General features: G+C 41.9%; 1 pseudogene; it reads right to left on the bottom strand.

Annotated features, from left to right (window-relative positions):
• Positions 1-2,620: 2,620 nt before the first annotated feature.
• Positions 2,621-15,765, bottom strand: LOC147340225 (ubinuclein-1-like; annotated as a pseudogene).
• Positions 15,766-23,788: the final 8,023 nt, after the last annotated feature.

The raw sequence follows: 23,788 nt of genomic DNA, 5'->3' as shown, positions 1-23,788 counted from the left end.
TAATGTAATCCCTTCCTACATCTACCTCAGAAAATCCAAGTCGCTTCCAAATGCTTTAGCCCAACTGAATTATCTCAGGAGAACAGAAATTGGTGTGGAACTCATGTGGAGGTTGCCAGAAAGGAGGTGACAACCAGCATTTTGGCCACAAGATGGCAAAAGGAGAGCTCAGGCTCACTGGAGCAGGGCTGTGGTTCAAAAAGGATGACTACCATGGGTAGACCCTCCTGTTTTTGTACTGACTTCTGAAGATATGATATTACCAATTTCCCCCTGAATGTCATATAAAGTAAACATACAAACTAAAGATCATGGCATCTGGTCCCATCACTTCATGGCAAATAGATTGGGAAACAGTGGAAACAGTGACAGACTTTATTTTGGGGGGCTCCAAAATCACTGCAGATGGTGAGTACAGCCGTGAAATTAAAAGATGCTTGCTCCTTGGAAGAAAAGTTATGACAAACCTAGACAGCATATTAAAAAGCAGAGACATTAATTTACCAACAAAGATCCATCTAGTCAAAGCTATGGTTTTTCCAGTAGTCATGTATGGATATGAGAGTTGGACTATAAAGAAAGCTGAGCACCAAAGAATTGATGCTTTTGAACTGTGGTGTTGGATAAGACTCTTGAGAGTCCCTTGGAATGCAAGGAGATCCAACCAGGCCATCCTAAAGGAAATCAGTCCTGAATATTCATTGGAAGGACTGATCCTGAAGCTGAGTTTCTCCAATGTGAAGACCCGACTCATTTGAAAAGACCCTGATGCTGGGAAAGATTGAAGGTGGGAGGAGAAGGGGACAACACAGAGGATGAGATGGTTGGATGGCATCACTGACTCAATGGACATGAGTTTGAGTAAGCTCCAGGAGTTAGTGATGGACAGGGAGGCCTCGCATACTGCAGTCCATGGGGTCGCAAAGAGTAGGACACAACTGAGTGACTGAACTGACTGACAAACTGAATGTTTGTGTCCTCTCCAAGTTCATATGTTGCAACTTAACCCCTAAGGTGATGATATTAGGAGGTGGGGCTTTTGGGAAATGATTAGGTCACGAGGGTGAAGCCCTCATGAATGGGATTAGTGCCCTTATAAAGAGACCCCAGGGAGTTTTCTGGACTCATCCGCCATGTGAGGACACAGCAAGAAGATGGCTGCATATAAATCAGGAAGTGGGTTCTCACCAGACACTGAATCTGCTGGCACTTTGATCTTGGACTTCCCAGCCTCCGAAACTGTGAGAAATAAATATCTGTTATTTATAAGTCACACAGTCTATGGTATTCTGTGATAGCAGCCTAAACAGACTAAGGCAGGGTCTTACTTGTTATTTTAATCTCTCATCAGTTTATTATGATGAGGCACTCTACTGCCTTGAGCTCAGTAATTGCTTTAAGCAGTAGAGCCTTCCTTGCCCTGATAAAATAGTCATCATGTTAAGAGTCATTAGAGTTCGAATCAAAGAAATCTAGAGCCTTTGCTTAACACTTTGACTTTGCAATTAAGTTTTTGATTTTGCATACTTAGGTAAATGGAAAAGCACTTTGAACTCACTTTTGGATAATTAGCACAAAGAGAAAATGGTTTTGCAAGTCACAATGTGGCATGGTTCAAACTGAGCAAATGAGAACAAAAATCAACACTTTGATATTCATACAAACCTTCTGCCACAAAGAATTTTCATTTAATTTTGTGATAAATCTGGGGAATTATGTGATATGATTATTCATAAAACTGTTAATCAAACATATATACTTTGTAGCATCTTATACATGGCATTGCAATTGGAATATTTTAGGAAAATGTATTACCTGAATTTTAAAACACTACTCTGTTGCAACTACTTATCAGCAAAAATGGAAAAATGTATCTTGGCCAGTTCAGTTTAGTCCATTATTGCAATAAAAAGTGTTAGACGTATCCAAGAAATACAGTAATAAATAATACTGCATGTATCTGCTTCCAATGTGCACTACTTGATAAACATCCAATATAAATAAAGAAATATAAATTGGGTCTAGAATGGATTGTGTGTGTGTGTGTGTGCAACTCAATTATGTCTGATTCTTTGCGACCCCAGGCTGTAGCCCACCAAGCTCCTCTGTCCATGGGACTTTCCAGGCAGGAATACTGGAGTGGGTAGCCATTCTCTTCTCCAGGGAGAATGGAAAGTAAAAATGCTTTAAAAGTAAAAATTTTTCATGGATAGATAGACAAAAACTTCTTTCTCCACTTTTGTTATTTTGTTAAATCCATATGAAACTACTTCTTGAGTACATTTACTAGCCAGTGTCTTATTCAGACTTTTCCCGTCTGAGATAAGAAAGTATAAATAAAACCAAGATAAAAATGGAGACTTTGAAGGTGATATAAAAATCTGGATGTGTTCTAAATTGCATGACATGATATCCTGTGCTGGTATGTTTGGAAGAATATACAGACTGACTTTTAGACACCAAGCTTTACTTATACTCAACTTCATTAAATGAGATGAATTCTCATGTGACTTGGGGGCATGTTTCAAAAGAATCTTCTTTATTCAGTAGCATAGGAGCATTCATTTGCCTCACTTGGATTAGCCATATTCTTTCTCAGCTCAGCAGTTTCCAGCTCACTTTAGAAAGTCATTTCATCCTTGGGTGGAAGTGCATTTCCAGTTATATTGGCCACTTTTGATCCCTCTTGATTCAGAGGCTCTCTTTGAAGATCACAGTCAGTGAAAACATTTTTTCCTGTGAATGACACCAATTGAGAGAATTATGGGTAACTCTTAGAACCAGTGAAATAAACAGTTCATTTTCAACTGCCATGGTTCTCTTGCAGATTAGCAGGTGGGTTGCCAGTCAAGATTAAAGGAGAATATTGAGGATGGAAAGAAACAGAAACTTAATAACCTTCTTTCTCCTTTCAATAGACACTTAGATTGTCTGTAAGTTTTCAACATTACAAATAATGTTGCAATATTTATATATATTACTATTTATAAACATTATTACAGATAATATTATTAATGTCTATAATATTTATAGATACTTGAGCCTATGTAGAAGATTTTCTCTAGAATATATTCCCATGAGTAGAATTGCTGGGTCAAAAGGTATATATATCTTCAATTTACTAGATATTATTACATTGCTCTATAAAATGCCTGAACCAATTTACACCCCCATCAGCAAGACATGAGAGTTTCTTTTTTTTTAATTTAATTAATTAATTTAGTTTTCACCATGCCAGGTCTTTGGTGCCGTGTGAGGGCTTTCTCTAGTTGCAGCGCATGAGCCTCTCATTGCGATGGCTTCTCTTGTTGTGGAACACAGGCTCTAGAGTACGGGCTCAGCAGTTGTGGCACACAGGATTAGTTGCCCAGTGGCATGTGGGATCTTCCCAGACCAGGTATCAAACCCATGTCCCCTGAATCGGCAGGGGGACTCTTAACCACTGGACCATCAGGGAAGTCCAACATGAGAGCTTCTGTAACTACATCCTCACTAAAACTCAGGAGTATCTGGATATTTAATTTTGTTGGTTCATTGGAGGTAAAATTGCCTTTCATTACTGTTTGTATTTCTCTGATGAATAGCCATGATGGACATCTTTTCACATATTTGTTAGGTTTTAAGCTTTCTCTTATGTGAGTTATCAATTCATATTCTGTTGGCTTGCTTCTTGGTTTTCTCTGTTGATTTGTTTTTCCCTGAGTTTCTTTTAAAAATATGATTTGTAATTTTATGTCTTACAAATGGCACCTCCTAGTCCATGAATTTTCTTTACACTGCATCTTTTGGTGCATTTTATAGTTCAGAAGTTTGTCATTTTGATATAGTTGAATTTATTAATCTTGCCTTTGGTATGTTAAGACATCCTTCCCTGTACTGTGGTCACAAATGTATTTTTCTGAATTTGGTTAAAAATGTGTAGAGTTTTATTTTTCACGACTGGAATTTATTTATTTTTTCATTGTGCACTTTCATTCTCTACTGCCATGTGACAAATTACGTAGCAGTTTACAACAGCATAGATTTATCAGTTCACAGTTCTATAAGTCAAAAGCCTTGTACAAAATAGCTGACTTCTTTACTGAGAATCTTACAAGGTTGAAATCTAGGTGTGGACTGTCCATGTGGTAATCTGGAACTTGGACTCCTCTCGAAAGAGAACATGGTTGTGGCAGAATTTTGTCCCTTGCAGCTGTAAGACTGAGGTCTCTGTTTCTTTGCTGGCTGTCAGCCAGAGGCTGCTCTCAAAGCCATCTTCAAAGAATCTACCTTGTTTGGAATCTCTCTCATGAGTCAAATCTCTCTTACTGAGAATTTCTTCTTCAGGAAGAGGCTTTTCAGTCCCTCACCTGACTAGGCCAGGCCTACCCAGGATAATCTCCTCCCTCCACCACTCCCCCTTATCCCTGGTCCACACTATGCAGCTTGCAGGATCCTAGTTCCCCAACCAGGGATTGAACTCCAGGCCCTGGCACTGAGAGCACTGAGTCTTAACCACTGGATCACCAGGAAATTCCCAATCTCCCTATCTTAAGGTCAACTGATTTGGGATCTTAGATACATCTGCAAACCCTCTAAACAAGTACTACCTCCATTTGTGTTTGAATAAATAACTAGGAAAAGGTGTGTGTGTACCATGGGCATATAATCTTGGGAGACATCTTAGAATTCCACCTACCATATCATATAAAATAAGGATCCATAAAGTAAGGATTCATATCCATGAATTAAAACATATACAAAAGAAGAGAAAATAATTTCATGAACCCCAGTACCCAGCCTCTGATTCCACATGGCTAATCTTGTTCCACCTATCTCTTGATTTCCTTCTCCCCATTCTCCCAGACTATTTTCCAGTAAATCCATGACATACTAATTCATCTTTGTATCTTTCCTTATGTATCTTTAAAGACAAGAACTTCTTTCTAACTAGCCTTCTGACACCAACTACGAGTTCAGTGTTTTCTCAAAACCATCCTCAGATATGATAATTTGCTAGAAGGACACACAGAACTCACAGAAACCTATTATATTCACAATCACTTTTATTACAGGAAAAAGATACAAATTAGAAGAAATAGACAGGGCGGACTCTTGGATGGGGAGGGTTCCAAATGTAAAGTTCTCATGTCCACAGGGATGAGTTACCTTCTTGGCATTGTTATGTGGTAATATGTGCAAGGAGTATTGCCAACCCAGGATGCTCACCCAGGCTTTGATATTCAGACTTTTATTGGGATTTCATTATGTAGGCATGATTGATTGAATCATCACCCATGTGATTGAACTTGATCTCCAGCCCCTTTCTGCTCCCAGAGCTCAGGCTGAAACCATGAGACTCACAGTTGGTCTTTCTGGTGTGGCCAGTTCCTACCCTGAATCATCTCTTTGACACAAACTATCAGGCGGGGTCTAAATGACCCACCGTGAATAATGAAGACATTCTTGTTACTTAGGAAACATCAAGGATTTAGAAGTTACCTCCCAGGAACTGGCAACAAAAGCCAGCCACATTCTTCCTTCCTTCCTTCCTTCCTTCTCTCCCTCCGTCCTTTCCTTCCTAACCACAATATCATTATCACACCTAAAAAATTAAAACAATTCCTCTTTTCATCAAATATTCAATAAATGGTCTAATTTTTCTCATCGTCTCATTAAAAAAAGGTTGATTTCTACAAATAAGTATCCTAACAAGCTTCACACATTGCACTCAGTTGATATGTATCTTAAGTTTCTTTTAGCTTAGAGGTTTCCCTTCCCTCTTTTTTCCTCCCTGTAATGTGTCTGGTGGTGAAAATAAAGTCCAATGCTGTAAAAAACAATATTGCACAGGAACCTGGAATGTTAGGTCCATGAATCAAGGTAAATTGGATGTTGTCAAGCAGGAGCTGACAAGAGTGAACAACAACATCTTCGGAATCAGTGAACTAAAAGGGACAGGAATGGGCAAATTTAATTCAGATGACCATTAATATCTGCTATTGTGGGCAAGAATCCCTTAGAAGAAATGGAGTAGCCCTCGGAGTCAACAAAAAGTCTGAAATGCAGTACTTGGATTCAGTCTCAAAAATGACAAAATTATCTTGGTTTGCTTCCAAGGCAAACCATTCAACACAGTAATCCAAGTCAATGCCCCAACCACTGATGCCGAAGAAGCTGAAGTTGAACTGTTCTATGAAGACCTACAAGTCCTTCTAGAACTAACACCCAAAAAGATGTCCTTTTCATCATAAGGGATTGGAATGCAAAAGTAGGAAGTCAAGAGATACCTGGAATAACAGGCAAATTTGGCCTTGAAGTGCAAAATGAAGCAGGGCAAAGGCTTACAGAATTTTGCTAAGAGAATGCGCTGGTCATAGTAAACACTCTCTTCCAACAACACAAAAGATGACTCTACACATGAACATCACCAGATGGTCAACACTGAAATCAGATTGATTATATTCTTTGTAGCCAAGGATGGAGAAGCTCTATACAGTCAGCAAAAACAAGACCAGGAGCTGACTGTGGCTCAGATCATCAGCTCCTTATAACAAAATTCAGACTTAAATTGAAGAAAGTAGGGAAAACCACTAAGCCATTCAAGTATGACCTAAATCAAATACCTTATGATTATACAGTGGAAGTGACAAATAGATTCAAGGGATTAGATCTGGTAGACAGAGTACCTGAAGAACTATGGACAGAGGTTCATAACATTGTACAGGAGGTGGAGATCAAAACCATTCCCAAGAAAAAGAAATGCAAGAAGGCAAAGTGGTTGTCTGAGGAGGCCTTCCAAATGGCTGATAAAACAAGAGAAGCAAAAGGCAAAGGAGAAAGGGAAAGATATATCCAACTGAATGCAGAGTTCCAGAGAAGATAAGAAAGCCTTCTTAAGTGAACAATGCAAAGAAATAGAGGAAAAAAATAAGATAGGAAAGACTAGAGATCTCTTCAAGAAACTTGGAGATACCAAGGGAACATTTCATGCAAAGATGAGCCCAATAAAGAATAGAAATGGCAAGGACCTAACAGAAGCAGAAGAGATTAAGAAGAGGTGGCAAGAATACACAGAAGAACTATACAAAAAAGTTCTTAGTGACCCAGATAACCACGATGATGTGGTCACTTACCTAGAGCCAGACATCCTGGAGTGTGAAGTCAAGTGGGCCTTAGGAAGCATCACTATGAACAAAGCTAGTAGAGGTAATGGAATTCCAGCTGAACTATTTCAAATCCTAAAAGATGATGCTGTTAAAGTGCTTGCATTCAATATGTCAGCAAGTTTGGAAAACTCAGCAGTGGCTACAGGATTGGAAAAGGTCAGTTTTCATTCCAATCCCAAAGAAAGGCAATGCCAAAGAATATTCAAACTACTGTACAATTGCACTCATTTCACATGCTAGCAAGGTGATGCTCAAAATCCTTCAAGGTGGGTTTCAACAGTACGTGAACCAAGAAATTCCAGATGCACAAGCTGGATTTAGAAAAGGCAGAAGAACCAGAGATCAAATTGCCAACATCCATTGGATCATAGAAAAAGCAAGAGAATTCCAGAAAAACATCTACTTCTGCTTCATTGACTATGCCAAAGCCTTTGACTGTGTGAATCACAATAAACGATGGAAAATTCTTAAAGAAATGGGAATACCAGACCCCCTTATCTGTCTCCTGAGAAACAAGAAGGAACAGTTAGAACTGGACATGAAAGAAGTGACTGGTTCCAAATAGGGACAGGAGTATGTCAAGGCTGTATATTGTCATCCTGCTTATTTAACTTATATACAGAGTACATCATGCGAAATGCCGGGCTGGATGAAGCACAAGCTGGAATCAAGATTTCTGGGAGAAATATCAATAACCTCAGATGTGCAGATGATACCTCCCTTATGACAGAAAGTGAAGAGGAACTAAAGAGACTCTTGATGAAGGTGAAAGAGGAGAGTGAAAATGTTAGCTTAAAACTCAACATTCAAAAAACTAAGATCATGGCATCTGGTCCCATCAGTTCAGTTCAGTTCAGTTGCTCAGTCGTGTCCGACTCTTTGAGATCCCATGGACTGCAGCACTCCAGGCTTCCCTGTCCATCACCAACTCCTGGAGTTTACTCAAACTCCTGTCCATTGAGTCGGTGATGCCATCCAACCATCTCATCCTCTGTCATCCCCTTCTCCCACCTTCAGTCTTTCCCAGCATCAGGGTCTTTTCAAATGAGTCAGTTCTTCAAATCAGGTGGCCAAAGTATTGGAGTTTCAGCTTCAACATCAGTCCTTCCAATGAATATTCAGGACTGATTTCTTTTAGGATGGACTAGTTGGATCTCCTTGCAATCCAAGGGACTCTCAAGAGTCTTCTCCAACACCACAGTTCAAAAGCATCAATTCTTCAGTGCTCAGCTTTCTTTATAGTCCAACTCTCACATCCATACATGACTACTGGAAAAACCATAGCTTTGACCAGACGGACCTTTTTTGGCAAAGTAATGTCTCTACTTTTTAATATGCTGTCTAGGTTGATCATAACTTTTCTTCCAAGGAGTAAGCATCTTTTAATTTCATGGCTGAACTCACCATCTGCAGTGATTTTGGAGCCCCAAAATCTGTCTGTCACTGTTTCCACTGTTTTCCCATCTATTTGCCATGAAGTGATGGGACCAGATGCCATGATCTTATTTTCTGAATGTTGAGCTTTAAGCCAACTTTTTCACTCTCCTCTTTCACTTTCATCAAGAGCCTCTTTAGTTCTTCGCTTTATGCCATAAGGGTGGTGTCATCTACATATCTGAGAGTATTGATATTTCTCCTGGCAATCTTGATTCCAGGTTGTGCTTCATGCAGCCCAGCATTTCTCTTGATGTACTGTGTATATAAGTTAAATAAGTAGGGTGACAATATACAGCCTTGACGTACTCCTTTCCCTATTTGGAACCAGTCTGTTGTTCCATGTCCAGTTCTAACTGTTGCTTCCTGACCTGCATACAGATTTCTCAAGAGGCAGGCTCTAAAGTGGTCTGATATTCTTATCTCTATAAGAATTTTCCACAGTTTGTGGTAATCCACACAAAGACTTTGGCATAGTCAATAAAGCAGAAATAGATGTCCCATCACTTCATGGCAAATAGATGGGAAAACAGTGGAAACAGTGACGACTTTATTTTCTTGGGCTCCAAAATCCCTGCCGATGGTGACCGCAGCCATGAAATTAAAAGATACTTCCTCCTTGGAAGAAAAGTTATGACCAACCTAGACAGCATATTAAAAAGCAGAGACATTACTTTGATGACAAAGGTGCACTAGTCAAAGCTATGTTTTTTCCAAAAGTCATGTACAGATGTGAGCCGCTGCTGCTAAGTCACGTCAGTCATGTCCAACTCTGTGCGACCCCATAGACGGCAGCCCACCAGGCTTCGGTCCCTGGGATTCTCCAGGCAAGAGTACTGGAGTGGGTTGCCATTGCCTTCTCCAACAGATGTGAGAGGTGGAGATAAAGAAGGCTGAGAGACAAAGAATTGATGCTTTTGAACTGTGGTGCTGGATAAGACTCTTGAGAGTTCCTTGGACAGCAAGGAGATCAAATCAGTCAATCCTAGAGGAAATCAACTCTGAATTGGAAGGACTGCCGAGGTCCAGCCCCGGCTGATCCAGGGAGTTCGAAGCGGGGACAGCTCTGTGAGGATCAAGATACAATAGCTTCAATTAGATATTAATTAGAGATGTAAAGAGTAATAGAATGAGGATAGCTCAGTAGGAAAATTCAGTGGAGAAAAGAGGCTGAGTAGCTTGGTTTATGCGGGAGACCAATAAAACTTCAAGACAAGAAGTTTGCACCACTTACGTAGGCCGCAGGCATCCTTCCATTCTACCGAAGGAGAGGAGACACTGAGGCCTCCCCGGTCGGATCTTAGAAACCCAGGCATAATTAGTAAGCTTGGTGGGTTCCGTGCTCCAGATGGAGACTCAGCCAGAGTTTGAGAGAGAGAGCGACATGGGGAGACCAGTATTTCGAGAAACTGATCCCAATTCTTTATTTTCCATGGTCTACTTTTATACACTGAAATGTTATGCAAAAGTCACGCAGGGTCAGCAGTCCTGACTTTTATCAAAGTCAGGTGCTTCATACAAATGTATACAGAGGTCTTAGGGGTGTTACATCATCTTCTGGCCAGGGGGCCTGCTGACAATTTATGACCCTCTCCTTGTGACAGCGGTCAGTCAACCAGGACACTTATTTCTCCAGGGGTGATTATTCTTAAAAAAGACTCCACCTTCCGAAGGTACCAGATAAAGTTACATTCCTATAGGGTGAGGGTGTAGTGGGTTTTAATTAAGGAAAGAATTTACTTAGCCTAAGGTCTAACGTGATTAATATCAAAGGTTAATACTTATTTTTTCTATATATTCATTAATGTGTGTAAGGGCAGGGGATGTGGAGACTTAGCAACAAACATTGGCTCAACAAATGAAAAACCCTTCACCAATACAATTTCTAATCAGCCCACTATACTTATACTAATGGTTTTCTAACTTTTCTAAGGAACCTGTTTTTAGAAGGTTTAAAGCATCTCGTGCCTCTCACGGCTGGGAGGCTGTGAGCAATCACATGTGGCTGGACAAGCCAGTCAGGCAGGCTAGAGAATCTTCAGAGGAGTTTGTAGGTTGAAACACTCTTTTCACGCCCAGGAGTTTTTATTAACTGGAGCTCTAAGTTAACTCCTTCTCCGAAAGAGGTGGTGGGGGACAGCCCCCTGTCAAGTCAGAGGTGTAGGTGAGAGCACAAAGTAATAAAGTAGGCAGGCTCTGGTTATGGGGATAGATGCTCGAGGATTTCCAGGGGGACTCCTGAGGCTCGATCCCGCCTTTGCGTATGTTGAGCCTCCTTTCTCATGACCTTTGCCACAGGCAGAGTGCCTCACGCTGGCCCCCAACAAAGGACTGATGCTTTGGCTGAAGTTCCAATACTTTGGCCACCTGATGTGAAGAGCCAGCTAATTGGAAAATATCCTGATGCTGGGAAAGATTGAAGGCAGGAGAAGGGGACAACAGAGGATGAGATGATTGGATGGCATCATTGACTCAATGGGCTTGAATTTGAGCAAATTCCAGAAGATAGCAAAGGACAGGGAAACCTGGCATGCTGCAGTCCATGGCTTTTCAAAGAGCTGGATACGACTTAGCAACTGAACAAAATAACTTATTTGTGGAAGAAAATGAGTCAGTTGTTCTATAGAGGCTACCATATTATGGATTTTGCATAAATTACATAACCATGAAATTCACCCAGATACAGTTTACACTTGACATACTTGAATTCACTTAGCTAGAGTAGACTGTTCAAACTCATCTTGTGATACACATTTCACAGGTGCAAATAAACACTCTAAAGGCCTTTGTGAAACAGTCACTAGTTTAGTGAACAGCTTTGTGGCTTGGGAAGTCTGGAATATTTACCTGTCCTTGATCCGTCCTTCAAGCTTAATGCATGTAAACCTTATGTTTACATATCCTCCAGTGCTCGGAGAACTCCAGGACTTCAAGGCTTATTTCTATCTGGCAGATACTTCATAAAGGTCTGTTACTATAGCCCCATCCAAGAGGATTCCTATGAATAAAACAAATTGGGATATCTATCTGAGACCTGAATGAACTCTTCATGCATTTGCTTGTGCTCAGTTGCTCAGTCACGTCCAATTCTTTGGGACCCTATGGACTGCAGCCCTCCAGACTCCTCTGTCCATGGGATTCTCCAGGCAAGAATACTGGAGTGGGTTGCCACACCCTCCTCCAGAGGATATTCCTGACCCAGGGATTGAACCCACGTCTCCATCTCCTGCATTTGCAGGTGGATTCTTCACTACTGAGCCACTTGACCTCTTCCCATAAAGAAATGAAGATTTGACCAACAAGGGCTTTGTAGCCCTGGGGTTCACTTGTATAAACTCTGGGGGAAAAATAACTGGCACTCTGGCCAGGTTGGGAATAAAGTTTTCTGGAATTAGATAATCTTTTAAGTCAAGATTGCACAAATTTACAGAATACCTAAAAAGCTCAACTCAGTAAAACTGGCTTGCCTCAAAAACAGACATGTCTTTTTAAAAAGGTGTTTGAGAAATGCTCAGAGGACTGAAATGGAGGATGTGAGTTGGGTAATTCTTCTCCACTCTAAAGGCACTGGAATTATGTCTTCCCATAATGTGACATGCCATGAACAGTCCTATTCTGTCCAATGCATTTAATGATAATGGTAAAAGCTGAACCCAACATTAGTGTCTTTAAAAGGCCTATCACAATTGTCTTGCAATTGATGGATCTACTGGTCTCTAAAAGAGCTTCATTGTCATGTTCAGAGGAGAAACTGGCCTCCCACAATGAGTATGTATTAAATGCCCTGAATATATTTTCAGAGACAAAGCTACTTCTCTCAGTTGTGGCTTTAGGCCAGGTTTTTGTCCTGTTGAACACAGCATCTGAGGATGAGATGGATACCATGACCATCTCATGAATCCTCTTGTGGCTAGAAGGAGCCCTTGGCCTATGGGACTCCATGAGCTACTCTGACCAAATGCCAAGATGTTTAGCAGATTTAAAATGCAGTTGTACCAACTGATCTATCATAGTGAGGGAACTCAGAACCACATATGCCACTCCAAACTCAGAATTCTCTCCATCCCAGGATTTGTCTTTCCATGAACTGTCTAGCAACATGCATAACATATGAAGTTCAGAGCACGAGGAAACTTCCTTTTGAGGAGTATGGGTTTCAGGGACAAGGTCAGTAGCTTTGTTCCTCCCTAGCTCCCATCACTAGAATCTCCATTTGGAACCCCAGGGCCAGCTTCCACAGGCTTTCCCTGGTGGCTCAGATGGTAAGGAATCTGCCTGCAATGCAAGAGACCTGGTTTGATCCTTGAGTCAGGAAGATCCCCTGGAGAAGGAAATAGCAACCCACTATGGCACGCCACTCCAGTACTCTTGCCTGGAAAATCCCATGGATGGAGGAGCCTGGTAGGCTGCAGTCTATGGGGTCGCTCAGAGTGAGACACAACTGAGCGACCTCACTTTCACTTTTCACTTTCATGCATTGGAGAAGGAAATGGCAACCCACTCCAGTATTCTTGCCTGGAGAATCCCAGGGACGGGGGAGCCTGGTGGGCTGCTGTCTCAGGGTTCGCACAGAGTTGGACACGACTGAAGCGACTTAGCAGCAGCGGCAGGAGCCAGTATTCTTGCCTGGAGAATTCCATGGACAGAGGAGCCTGGTGGGCTACAGTCCATGGGATCATAAACAGCTGGACATGGCTGAGCAGCTAACACACTTGGCAAGCTTCTACAGAACTGAGGATTGTTCGCTGTGGACTTGGGACATGTCCATTGACAGACTATGCCATGTAGGGAGGATATACTCATGGGAACAAGTTGTTGGGAAGACGGGGAGCTCTGGATTGTTGTTCTTTCATAGGACAGCTGCTAGAAGAAATCTTGTGTTGGGAGCTAGAGCCAGTGAGGGGAGATGTGTAAGGTAGCCCTGAAGAGCTGGTGGATCAACATTTTGCCATGTGGCTCAGGGAAGTGTAGAATAAAGCTGGGTTCTTAGGAGAACTGCTGCTGAGGAACGAAGTGCCTCCTGAAGAGGCTGCTGTGGAGGAATGGATGCTGAAGGAGGAAGAAGATTTGGGGAGGTTGTTGACAAATGGAGCTAGGCTAGGTATGCGTGAAGCTTTGCAATGTGTGGGGACTGCATGCAAGATTGACTTGGGCCTGGTTTCTAAGGTGCTGCCATTTATACCACTGTTCTAGAAACCTTTGCTGAGGGGAGCCTGGCAAGAAAGCGCTTTGTATCTAGAACTCTTGGGATTTTCCTCCTCAAATTGCTCCAGTACCATGGTCCGTTCAGCTGGAGAATTGAGAGGGCGATTACAGAGTGCTAGAGAGTGATGGTCTGGAAAACTGGGTTTTGGAAAATTTCTTTTTTACTTTTGTACGTGAAGACCTGTGACGTTTACACAAAGCGATGGGGCTGCCCATTCTGTCTGATAAAATGAGAACCTTTCCACTGCTTTTTAAAAAACTTGTTCTGGTTCTTTCTTTCTTTCTTTTGCTGCCCCAGGGTCCTAGTTGTGGCATGTGGGATCTAGTTCCCTGACCAGGGATCGGACCCAGGACCCCCACACTGGGAGCCTGGAGTCTCAGCCACTGGACCACCAGGGAAGCCCTGAATGAGAACTTTTTAGGAGGCTTAGTCTATGTTTCCTTCACCCTGACTTTGTTCTATTTATTTATTTGGCTGCACCGGGTCTTCATTGCAGCATGTCAGATCTTTAGTTGCAGTGCGTGAGATGCGGTTCCCTAACCAGGGTTTGAACCTGGACCCACTGCATTGGGAGTGCAGAGTCTCAGCCACTGGACCACCAGGGAAACTCCACTTTGCCTTAACTGTGAAGGAGCCTTTACTTTCTTCTCGGTCAGTATGGATGTCAGGGACCTGTGGTGTGGTCCTTTCTCCTTACACAGAGACCTAGTGTGCACTCAGCCTTGGGCCCAGAGTTTGAACTTCAGCACCCAAACCATTCATGCAGTCCTCCCTAGACTGGCTCTCCTCTCATTACAGATCATAATCCTCTGGTCCCATCTTTCCCACCTGAAAGAGTACCTTCCTGATAACAGCATTCCACTGACCTTTCTTCTGGGCTCTGCTCCCCTTTTCTTCTTCGTTTCCAGAGCAAATCTGTTCTCTCTGCTCCTTGTCTTTTTCCTCTTGCAGCATCTCTGCAGTCTTTGCTTGCGTGTGCACCTGGCATTCATCCTGGTACTGGGCCATCTGCTATGCCATTGCCCTGCCAATAGCTTCTTTAAATTTCTGTAGAGGCTCCTCCAGATGCACCCCCACCAACAGGTTCCCAGAAATGAAGTCTTGGGGCAAGTATGACCAGGACGTCCTTTTGCTTCAGCACAGGGATGAAGTCACATGGCCATGTGCCTCAGAACAGATCTGCTTGCTCAGCTACCAGGTTTGTACCTCTGCGCCCAGTTGGATCCCATTGATATCCTGGGTGAAGCACTGCCTTTTGCACTGTCCCTCAGCTTCTGGCAGCGTGAACTGGCTCCTCAAGGCACTTCTCCAGGGGCACTGGCAGGCTTTTGAAGAGAAAAGAAAACTGTGAATTCTCCATCCAATCCCACCCCATGGGAATCTCTTTCATCATCCATATCACAGAAGGGGCTTCCTTCTGGAGACTCACTGAGCAGCTGCTTCAGGTCCAAATCAGTTAGAGAGACCATAGCAGTGACCTCCTGGAACAACCCACTGTCAGAGGCTGAGCAGAAGATTGAGAGTGAGGGGTGCTACCCTGCTCCCACAGCCTTATGATCCTCGTGCATGTTTTTCCTAGGCCAATTTCTCATTTATAAATGTCTTTACATTTCTTTATCACTTCGAGCCTCAAGAACACATCTTCTTTTCCTTACCATCATGAAGAGCTGTGAAGCCCATTTGGGGAAAGCTGGCCTTTGTTCATTTCTTCTGCCACACCCAAGCAGAGCCCCCAGGAGCAAAGGACCAGCCCCAGGCACATTACATGGGCTTCATGACCTTAAGGGAGAGGGAAGTGGGGTCTCAGGAGGTGGGGGCAGTGCTGACTGGTCAGAAGCCCAGGGAGGAGGAAAGGAGGCCTGCTTTCTTTGAATAAATGTTATGCCTTCACTGGGCTCCTGGAACATCCCTAACATAATTATTTTCAAGTATTTTTTTTCTATTCCGTAACACTGACTTCACCTGTATTGAATTCATATCCGATTATTTTGTTAGATGTTTTTTTCTGTAGCATGAGATTTCTTCATGCACTCTAGGATTTTTTGTTTGCACATTCATTTGGAGTGCCTTTTCCTTTGTTTTATTTTCACTTACATCCTGACTTCATTCAGTTGTTTAGCAATTGCCTCCACTCGGTATCCATTTTGCAGTAGGAAATTGAATACAAGTGGCACCGTCGCCCTCTGTTTCCTAAGCTTGTAACTCCCTATACTATTGAAGGGACTTCCCAGATAGTGCTAGTGGTGAAGAACCTGCCTGTCGATGCAGGAGACATAAGAGATGTGAGTTCGATGCAACCCTCATCTCTTTGCTTAAGCTAGCTTCAATGGGTTTCTGATACTAGAAATTAAAAGGTTCAGTGAGGGATTTCCCTGGTAGTCTAGTGGCTAAAACTCTGTGCTCCCAGTGCAGGGGGCCCGGGTTCCATCAGATCAGAGAACTAGATCCCACATGCCACAACTGAGTTTGTATTCCACAACTAAAAAATCCAAGGAAGATGCAAGATACCATGTGTGGCAACTAAGACTCAGTGTAGCCAAATAAATAAATATTTTTTAAAATATAGGTGCAGTGAATACGTGCCTTTTGGGCATGCCTTGATCCAGTGTGTTTGTGATTCCTGTGCCAAGAACCACTGCACCCTTGCTCTGGGATTTCCTCCTTCCAGAACTCCCTCTTTGAAGTATCTATCTTGGCTCTCACTATGCAGGGGGAGAGTTTGGACATCTCGCCATACAAACTTTGTCAGGAAGATGGGATTTGGTCAGGAAAACAGAACCACTCTATGGACCGCAGGAAACCAAGAGGCCGAAGGCTTGCATGATGTGGGGAAGCTGAGGGAGTGAGGGTCTGTGGGCTGAGGCTGGAAGCTTGGAGGAACAGTCACTGAAGCCTCCAGTACAAAGCACTGGTGATTCTCAGAAGTCCTCCAGGAAATTAGCACAGTTGCTACACTTCTCAAGCGAAAATGGCTGAACCAAATGATCTCTAGGGTCTTTTCCAGTTTTGAGGTATGCTGAGTCTTTAACAAGGTCCAGAGAGCATCCTGGGTAGAATCATCAGTAGCAAGGAAAACATGAAAGGCTGGGGAGCTCAACGACTCTTAGTTGAGTGACAAGAGCCCCTGGCACACTGGCCTGTGAATGAGAAGGCAAAGCCCGGTGTTTCTACAGTTTTTCTCATAACTCTGGCTTTCCTGATCAAACCATCCCTCCATCCAATCCTGAGCTCTCTCTCATTGGTTCAGCCTCCTGATATTTGTACTATGACCTGCCAATGAGGATGTGTTCTCTTGCCCCAGCTGACTGCTCAGTGCTGATTTGTGAATGGTGTCATTATTCCCTGTGAGCCTGGAGGGGACAGAAACACTTTTGCTCCCTGGGTCTCCTTGACCAATTGACTTAACCAAATGCACAAGGATCTGGGACAAAGACCCATACCTTCCTTCCCACTTAGAAAATTAGCCCATCTTTTTGAAACCTCTCCTTCAGTCAGCCTGTTTTACTCACCTCACTGAATCTGTAAAATCTCCCTTGTACATCAAGACATTGTGAAAGGTTTACTTGCCTTCAGTCACGTGCTTTTCAAAATGTGTTAATTATGCATTACTCATTGAGTATGCTCTGAGCTGTTGCTGCTAATGTCATCTTATTGGACTGGGGAGAAGTTACTTGTAGCGGTTACGTAATCTTCAGACTTGCTGACAAGGAGTTTCACTACCATAATATGCTTAATTGGGGGTCCTCAATTTTGATTTATTGTCCTGATAAAATCAAATCCTTCTGGTATATTCTTCCTTTAGTAAGATAGTAAAGGGAGTCAGCATTTTCTTTTATCTAGATGTTCAACTTCTCTTCCGCAGACAAATACCATTGAAATATTGAAGTAATAATGATGGTCTAAACAGAGAACTCAATGTTCTTATACTAAAGATTAATGGGTTTTAATATTTTATTTGTCAAAGTAAACCATAGAGCATTATTTCATCTTCTCAAATTTTAGTCTCAGAAAGGATGCAGTTTCGGTACTCATATACATGGTGAAATTTATTGATCAGAAATGCTATCATTTCTTTGTAGTCTCCATAAATGGTTTGATTATCAAACAGACTGACATAGAACACTTGACAGTTCTTTCTTTATTATACATTGTAATTAATCTTGCAACCAGTTTTATTTGTCAATTTAAAAAAATGAGTCAGTGAAACATACAGTTAAAACATGGTGTGGTTCTATGACACATAGTCATGATTCACAGTCCAGAACAGGTCCATGCATAAACCAACTTTGCTTTTGATTAAACGGCAATGCATGTTTATACAGCATCCTCTAAGTACCCAAGGAAACCCTGTATTTGCAGCTGAAATGGGTATACTGCCACTTTGTCTTTTCAGAAGCATGGGTCAATTGCTTTTGGTCAAATACATTTTTGGTCCCATCTGTATAATCAAAGCAATAATGAATTGTGGCAGTTTTAAAATATGTCCACAAAGCCTTTGACACCTTTCCCAGGTGGGTTCTATGACCTCTCCATCCTAACCTGTACTGATGTTAGAGACTCATTTATAGTCTGGAGACTCAGAAAAGTGATTCACACAACTTTTGAGGCAACGCAATGTCTACTTGGTTCTCTTGGGGCACTTGCTGTGGCGCAAGCCAGGTGCCATGTAAGCAATCCAACCCCTCATGCTGTTGAGGCCACTTGGAGGTGCTTCACTTAACAACCCAACTGAACTCCCAACCAACACCAAACAGCCAGATGCATGAGTAAGTCATTTTGCACATCTAGCTCACTTGAGCCTTTAGATGACTCCAGTTATCGAGAGAGTCCAACTGAGCCCTTCTCCAATTCTGTGGTCAAATAGTTTTGAAGAGAATTCTGCATCTTAGGAGATTGAAAATGCACATTGTAACATTAAAGGCTCTGATAAGTCCTGCAATACATAAATCTAATAAATTTAGTTCAAATTTATTTAGCCATGGAACCATTTTGTCTTGAGACATCTATTAGGATCTGATTGATAAAATTAACACTCTGATTAATAAAGTTTTCAATTATAAAATTTTTCAGCTATGTGTTTAGTCATTCAGTTGTGTTCAACTCTTTGCGACCCCATGGACTGCAACCCACCAGGCTTCTCTGTCCATGGGGATTCCCCAGGCAAGAATACTGGAGTGAGGTGCCATGCCCTCCTCCAGGGGATCTTCCCAACCCAGGGATCAAACCCAAATCTCCTGCATTGCAGGCGGATTCTTTACTGTCTGAGCCACCTATAGCTTGGGACTATAGCTTGGCTCAGAATTTAGCAATAGAGCCTGTTACAGTTGCAATAGTTAACTAAATTCATCTTGATGAAGAAATCAAACTTCCACGGGGAGGAACAAATAATAGGGATGAGTTAAGGATCTGAAATATTATATCAGAAAATAAGAGGCTACTGGTTCAACCGGAAATTACACACAAGTGCAGGGAATACATCAGTAATCATCAGGAAGGAAGTTCCTTCTGGATAGGAAAACAATTGGGTTTTAAAATGTCCCTTGGTTCTGCTTCTTTTGGTAGTCCGAGGAGTGGCAGAAACTCCTGGCTGGGTCTTACAGCAAATCAATTTATCTATCTACTTACCTACCTTCCTATCCATCCATTTTCATTCCTTTCACTTGAAGAGGTAATATATTCATATAGCATAAAATTCACAAAGAACAGAGTGATATACACTGAAAACTCTCCCTCCCACTCTGTCTTTCAATTACACTGTTTCCAGTTTCTTATCTCTCTTTCTCAGGGTTAACTTAAGCACATAGAAGCAAATACATATATATGTCCTTAAAACATATAGTACACATTATACATATTGTGTTCTGCACTTTGCTATTTTTAAATATGTATTTTAAAATATGTATTTTTAAAATACATATTTAAAGTAAACTAAAGAGCCTCTTGATGAAAGTGAAAGAGGAGAGTGAAAAAGTTGGCTTAAAACTCAACATTCAGAAAACTAAGATCATGGCATCTGGTCCCATCACTTCATGGGAAATAGATGGGGAAACAGTGGAAACAGTGCCTGACTTTATTTTTCTGGGCTCCAAAATCACTGCAGATGGTGATTGCAGCCACGAAATTAAAAGACACTTACTCCTTGGAAGGAAAGTTATGACCGACCTAGACAGCATATTAAAAAGCAGAGACGTTACTTTGTCAACAAAGACATGGCTTTGTCAACAAAGACATGAATTTGTCAAAACAAAAGTCAAGGCTATGGTTTTTCCAGTGGTCATGTATGGATGTGAAAGTTGGACTATAAAGAAAGCTGAGCACAGTAGAATTGATGCTTTTGAACTGTGGTATTGGAGAAGACTCTTGAGAGTCCCTTGGACTGAAAGGAGATCCAACTAGTCCATCCTAAAGGAAATCAGTCCTGGGTGTTCATTGGAAAGACTGATGTTGAAGCTGAAACTCCAATATTTTGGCCGCCTGATACGAAGAGCTGACTTATTGGAAAAGACCCTGATGTTGGGAAAGATTGAAGGCAGGAGGAGAAGGGGAAGACAGAGGATGAGATGGTTGGATGGCATCATCAACTCAATGGACATGAATTTGGGTAAACTCCGGGAGTTGGTGATGGACAGGGAGGCCTGGTGTGCTGTGGTTCATGGGGTTGCAAAGAGTTGGACATGACTGAGCAACTGAACTGAACTGAAAGTAACTCCATATCCATACATGGTGAGTTTCCTTATTCTTATTTTTCTCATATTTTTCTCCACTGAATATTTCATTGTATGGACGTATCATAATATAATTAACCAGTCATTTATTGGTGTCTTTTCCTGTTATAAACAATGTTGCAATGAATAAATTTGGACATGCATCGCTTTGCCTGTGTGCAAATGTATCTGAGGATAAGTGACTAGACACGGACTCACTGGGTCAAATGTTGGCAGGTGTTGTTGGCGCCTGGCCCTGATCTCTTTTATGGGACTGGTGTATCCATTTCTTAGCTGCTTCAGGTGTTGGCTTCTAAAAATCTCACCTGTGCTTCCTTTTTCTTTCTTAATGTTAACTGAATTTTATTTTTCTTGGCCACATGCAGGATGATCTTAGTTCCCTCACCACGGGATAGAACTCATATTCCCTGCAGTGGAAGTGCAGAATGTTAACCTCTGGACCACTGGGGAAGTCCCTCACATGTGCTTTCTTTTCTGGGGAACTGCTGTTGACTGACAGTTGCTACCAGGCCCACAGATGTCTTGGAAATTACAGGCTCTTCTGGGGCCAGCCCCTGGACAATGACTTACAGATGTGTGGTTATCACAAGCCAGTCTCCTTGTCTTTGGGCGGAATAGATTCTGTGGTACAATCACTCAAGAGCCTCTTGTGGGATGCAGCTGAGGCTAGACAGATCTTAAGCCATGTCTTGCCCTATCCCCTTCCCCCGCCATCCTGCATCCCTTACTCCTCTGAAGGTTTCTTCTGAGAACATTCCCTTAATAACTCATTTGTACAAGAATCCCTGTTTCAGCCTCTGTTTCTAGGGAGCCTAGACTAAGACAAATGTTATGTGCTCATCTAATTTTTTTGTTGTTAAATCACATTTTTTTAAATTAAGGTGAAATTCATGTAACATAAAATTTGTCATTTCAAAATATACAATTCATTTAGTGTATTCACAACATCTTTATTTCATTGGGTATAGTCCCAAACGACACTATACCCAGTAAGCCATCATATCCCTCAGCCCTTGACAACCAACCACTGTTTCTGTTTCTATGGATTCGACATTCTGAACATTTCATATAAATAAAATCATATAATCTGTGATCTCTTGGTGCACATGTAATTTTTAAAATAAATTTCATAGATATTGTTCAGTTGTCTCATAGAGGTTGCACCAATTTAGATTCATCCTAGCAATGTAAGAAAGTGTTAGGGAAAATTTTATCATCTTAATTGCTCATCAAGTATTAGTGAAAGAGTGAATATATGCTGTGTCTTATTTTGGTGTTAGTGTATTTGGAGTAGTGTGTGCATGCTAAGTCACTTCAGCCATGTCTGACTTTTTATGATGCTGTGGACTGTAGCCCACCAGTCTCCTCTATCTATGGAATTCTCCAGCCAAGAATACTGGAGTGGGTTGCCATGCCCTTCTCCAGGGGATCTTCCCCACCCATGGACTGAACCCGTGACTCTTAAGTCTCCTGCACTGGCAGGTGTGTTCTTTACCACTAGTGCCATCTTGGGCTTCTCTGATGGCTTGGTGGATAAAGAATCTCCCTGCAGTGCAGGAGACGCAGAAGAGGTGTGTTCAACCCCTGGGTCAGGAAGATCCCCTGGAGTAGGAAATGGCAAGCCACTCTGGTATTCTTGCCTGAAAAATCCCATGGACAGAAGACCCTGGAGGGATACAGTCCAAAGGGTTGCAAAGAGTTGGAGGTGACTGAGCCCGAGCACATCCTATTAGCGTATTTGGAGCTGTGTATCCCTACTTTTAAAAATATGTTTGTTTCCAGAGGAACTGGGACACCTGTCTGTGTAAAAGTTTGTTTCCATCTTGATGGCCATATGACCACTGATCTCATGGCCCTTCCATTTGCTATGGGTACCAGGGAGTGCTGAAAAGTAGATGATGGGGAGGGCCATGGCCAAAGGGAAAGGATAGGAAGGGTTAGTATTTTCTAGGATATAGGAAAATAAAAGGTCTCAATTTTTTTTAAATCAAAAAGCACAGAATACCTAGATGGGAGGGAAATATTTGGGATTCATAGGGAGATTCTGAGTCCAACTTTGACCAACGCTTTTAGAGGATATGTGGTCTAACCTACAATGTGGTTTGCATAAGCCAGAGGAAGCCTGCTGTGGGCTTTCAGGTCAGCACACTTGAGATCCAATCCCAGCTCCACTGCCTTCTAACTCTATGCCCTTATCTTTCTGAGTCTTGGTTTCATTTTCAGTAAAATAACAACAACAATAATACCTATCTTGCAAAGTTATTATGAAAATTCAGTGTGTTTGGTCCTGGGTGAGGTTATATAAAGAGTATTGAAAAGATAGTAGAAATTGTGGTTATTATTATCATTGAAGAGCTCTCCTCAATTATAATGAAAGGTTTCAGAACTACAAAATGTATTTAGTATAGAAGAAGCCCCAGGAGAAGGACTCTTGGGTCTACACTTTTCACATCATCCTATTCCAATTCTTTTAAAAAATTTTTATTTATTATTTATTTTTTTGGCTGCACAGCAAGTGGGATCTTAGTTCCTCAACCAGAAATTGAACTTGCATCCCCTGCAGTGGAAGTGCAGAGTCTTAACTACTGGACTACCAGGGAAGCCCCCCAATTCTTTTTCACTAATGAAGGTCCATACTCCCCTCTCACTGCCTTCATCTCCCACTTCATCCAGGGGCTGGCATAAACAGCCAATAAAAGAAAGCCAGAGTGCATGGGTGGCAGGGTTTTCTCTGCTGGTAAATGTTTGGGAACCCAATCACCTGTACTTAAGAGGAAAGGCTGACCACCTATATAGCAAGGGGTTTCAATGGTGGAGAGTTTTCCCATTTCCACTGAGAACAACATAAAAGAAAATGGAGATGCTGGAACAGAGAGGGTTAAGATGGACTTAAGCTAGCTCTTCAAAGACCCTCAGTGCTAGAAGTTTCCATTCTGTGAACACATTGCCTCTGGGTTTATTTGAGTGTACTCCAGCTTTATGCTTCAGTATTGGCTTTGTATTATCTAAGCCACCCAAAGGAATCCCCACACAGAATACAAAATGCACACATTATAGAATAAAGCCAAGGATTTTTTTTTTTTTCCCGCTGCACCTTGCAGTTTGCAGGATCTTAATTCCCTCACCAAGGATTGCACCTAGGCCACAGCAGGGAAAGCACTGAGTCCTAACCACTGAACCATCAGGGAAGTCCCAAGGATTACTTTTCATTTATTTTATTTTATTTTTTTTATGCTGCAAAAAGCTTTATTGTTTCCATTTGGTCCAAGGCTTGA

This window comes from Bos grunniens, chromosome X, assembly GCF_055505025.1.
Source record: "Bos grunniens cultivar Pamir isolate PY7600 chromosome X, Bosgru_T2T1.0, whole genome shotgun sequence".
In the NCBI taxonomy this organism is placed as follows: Eukaryota; Metazoa; Chordata; class Mammalia; order Artiodactyla; family Bovidae; genus Bos; species Bos grunniens.
This window is presented reverse-complemented; position numbering and strand designations above follow the sequence as displayed.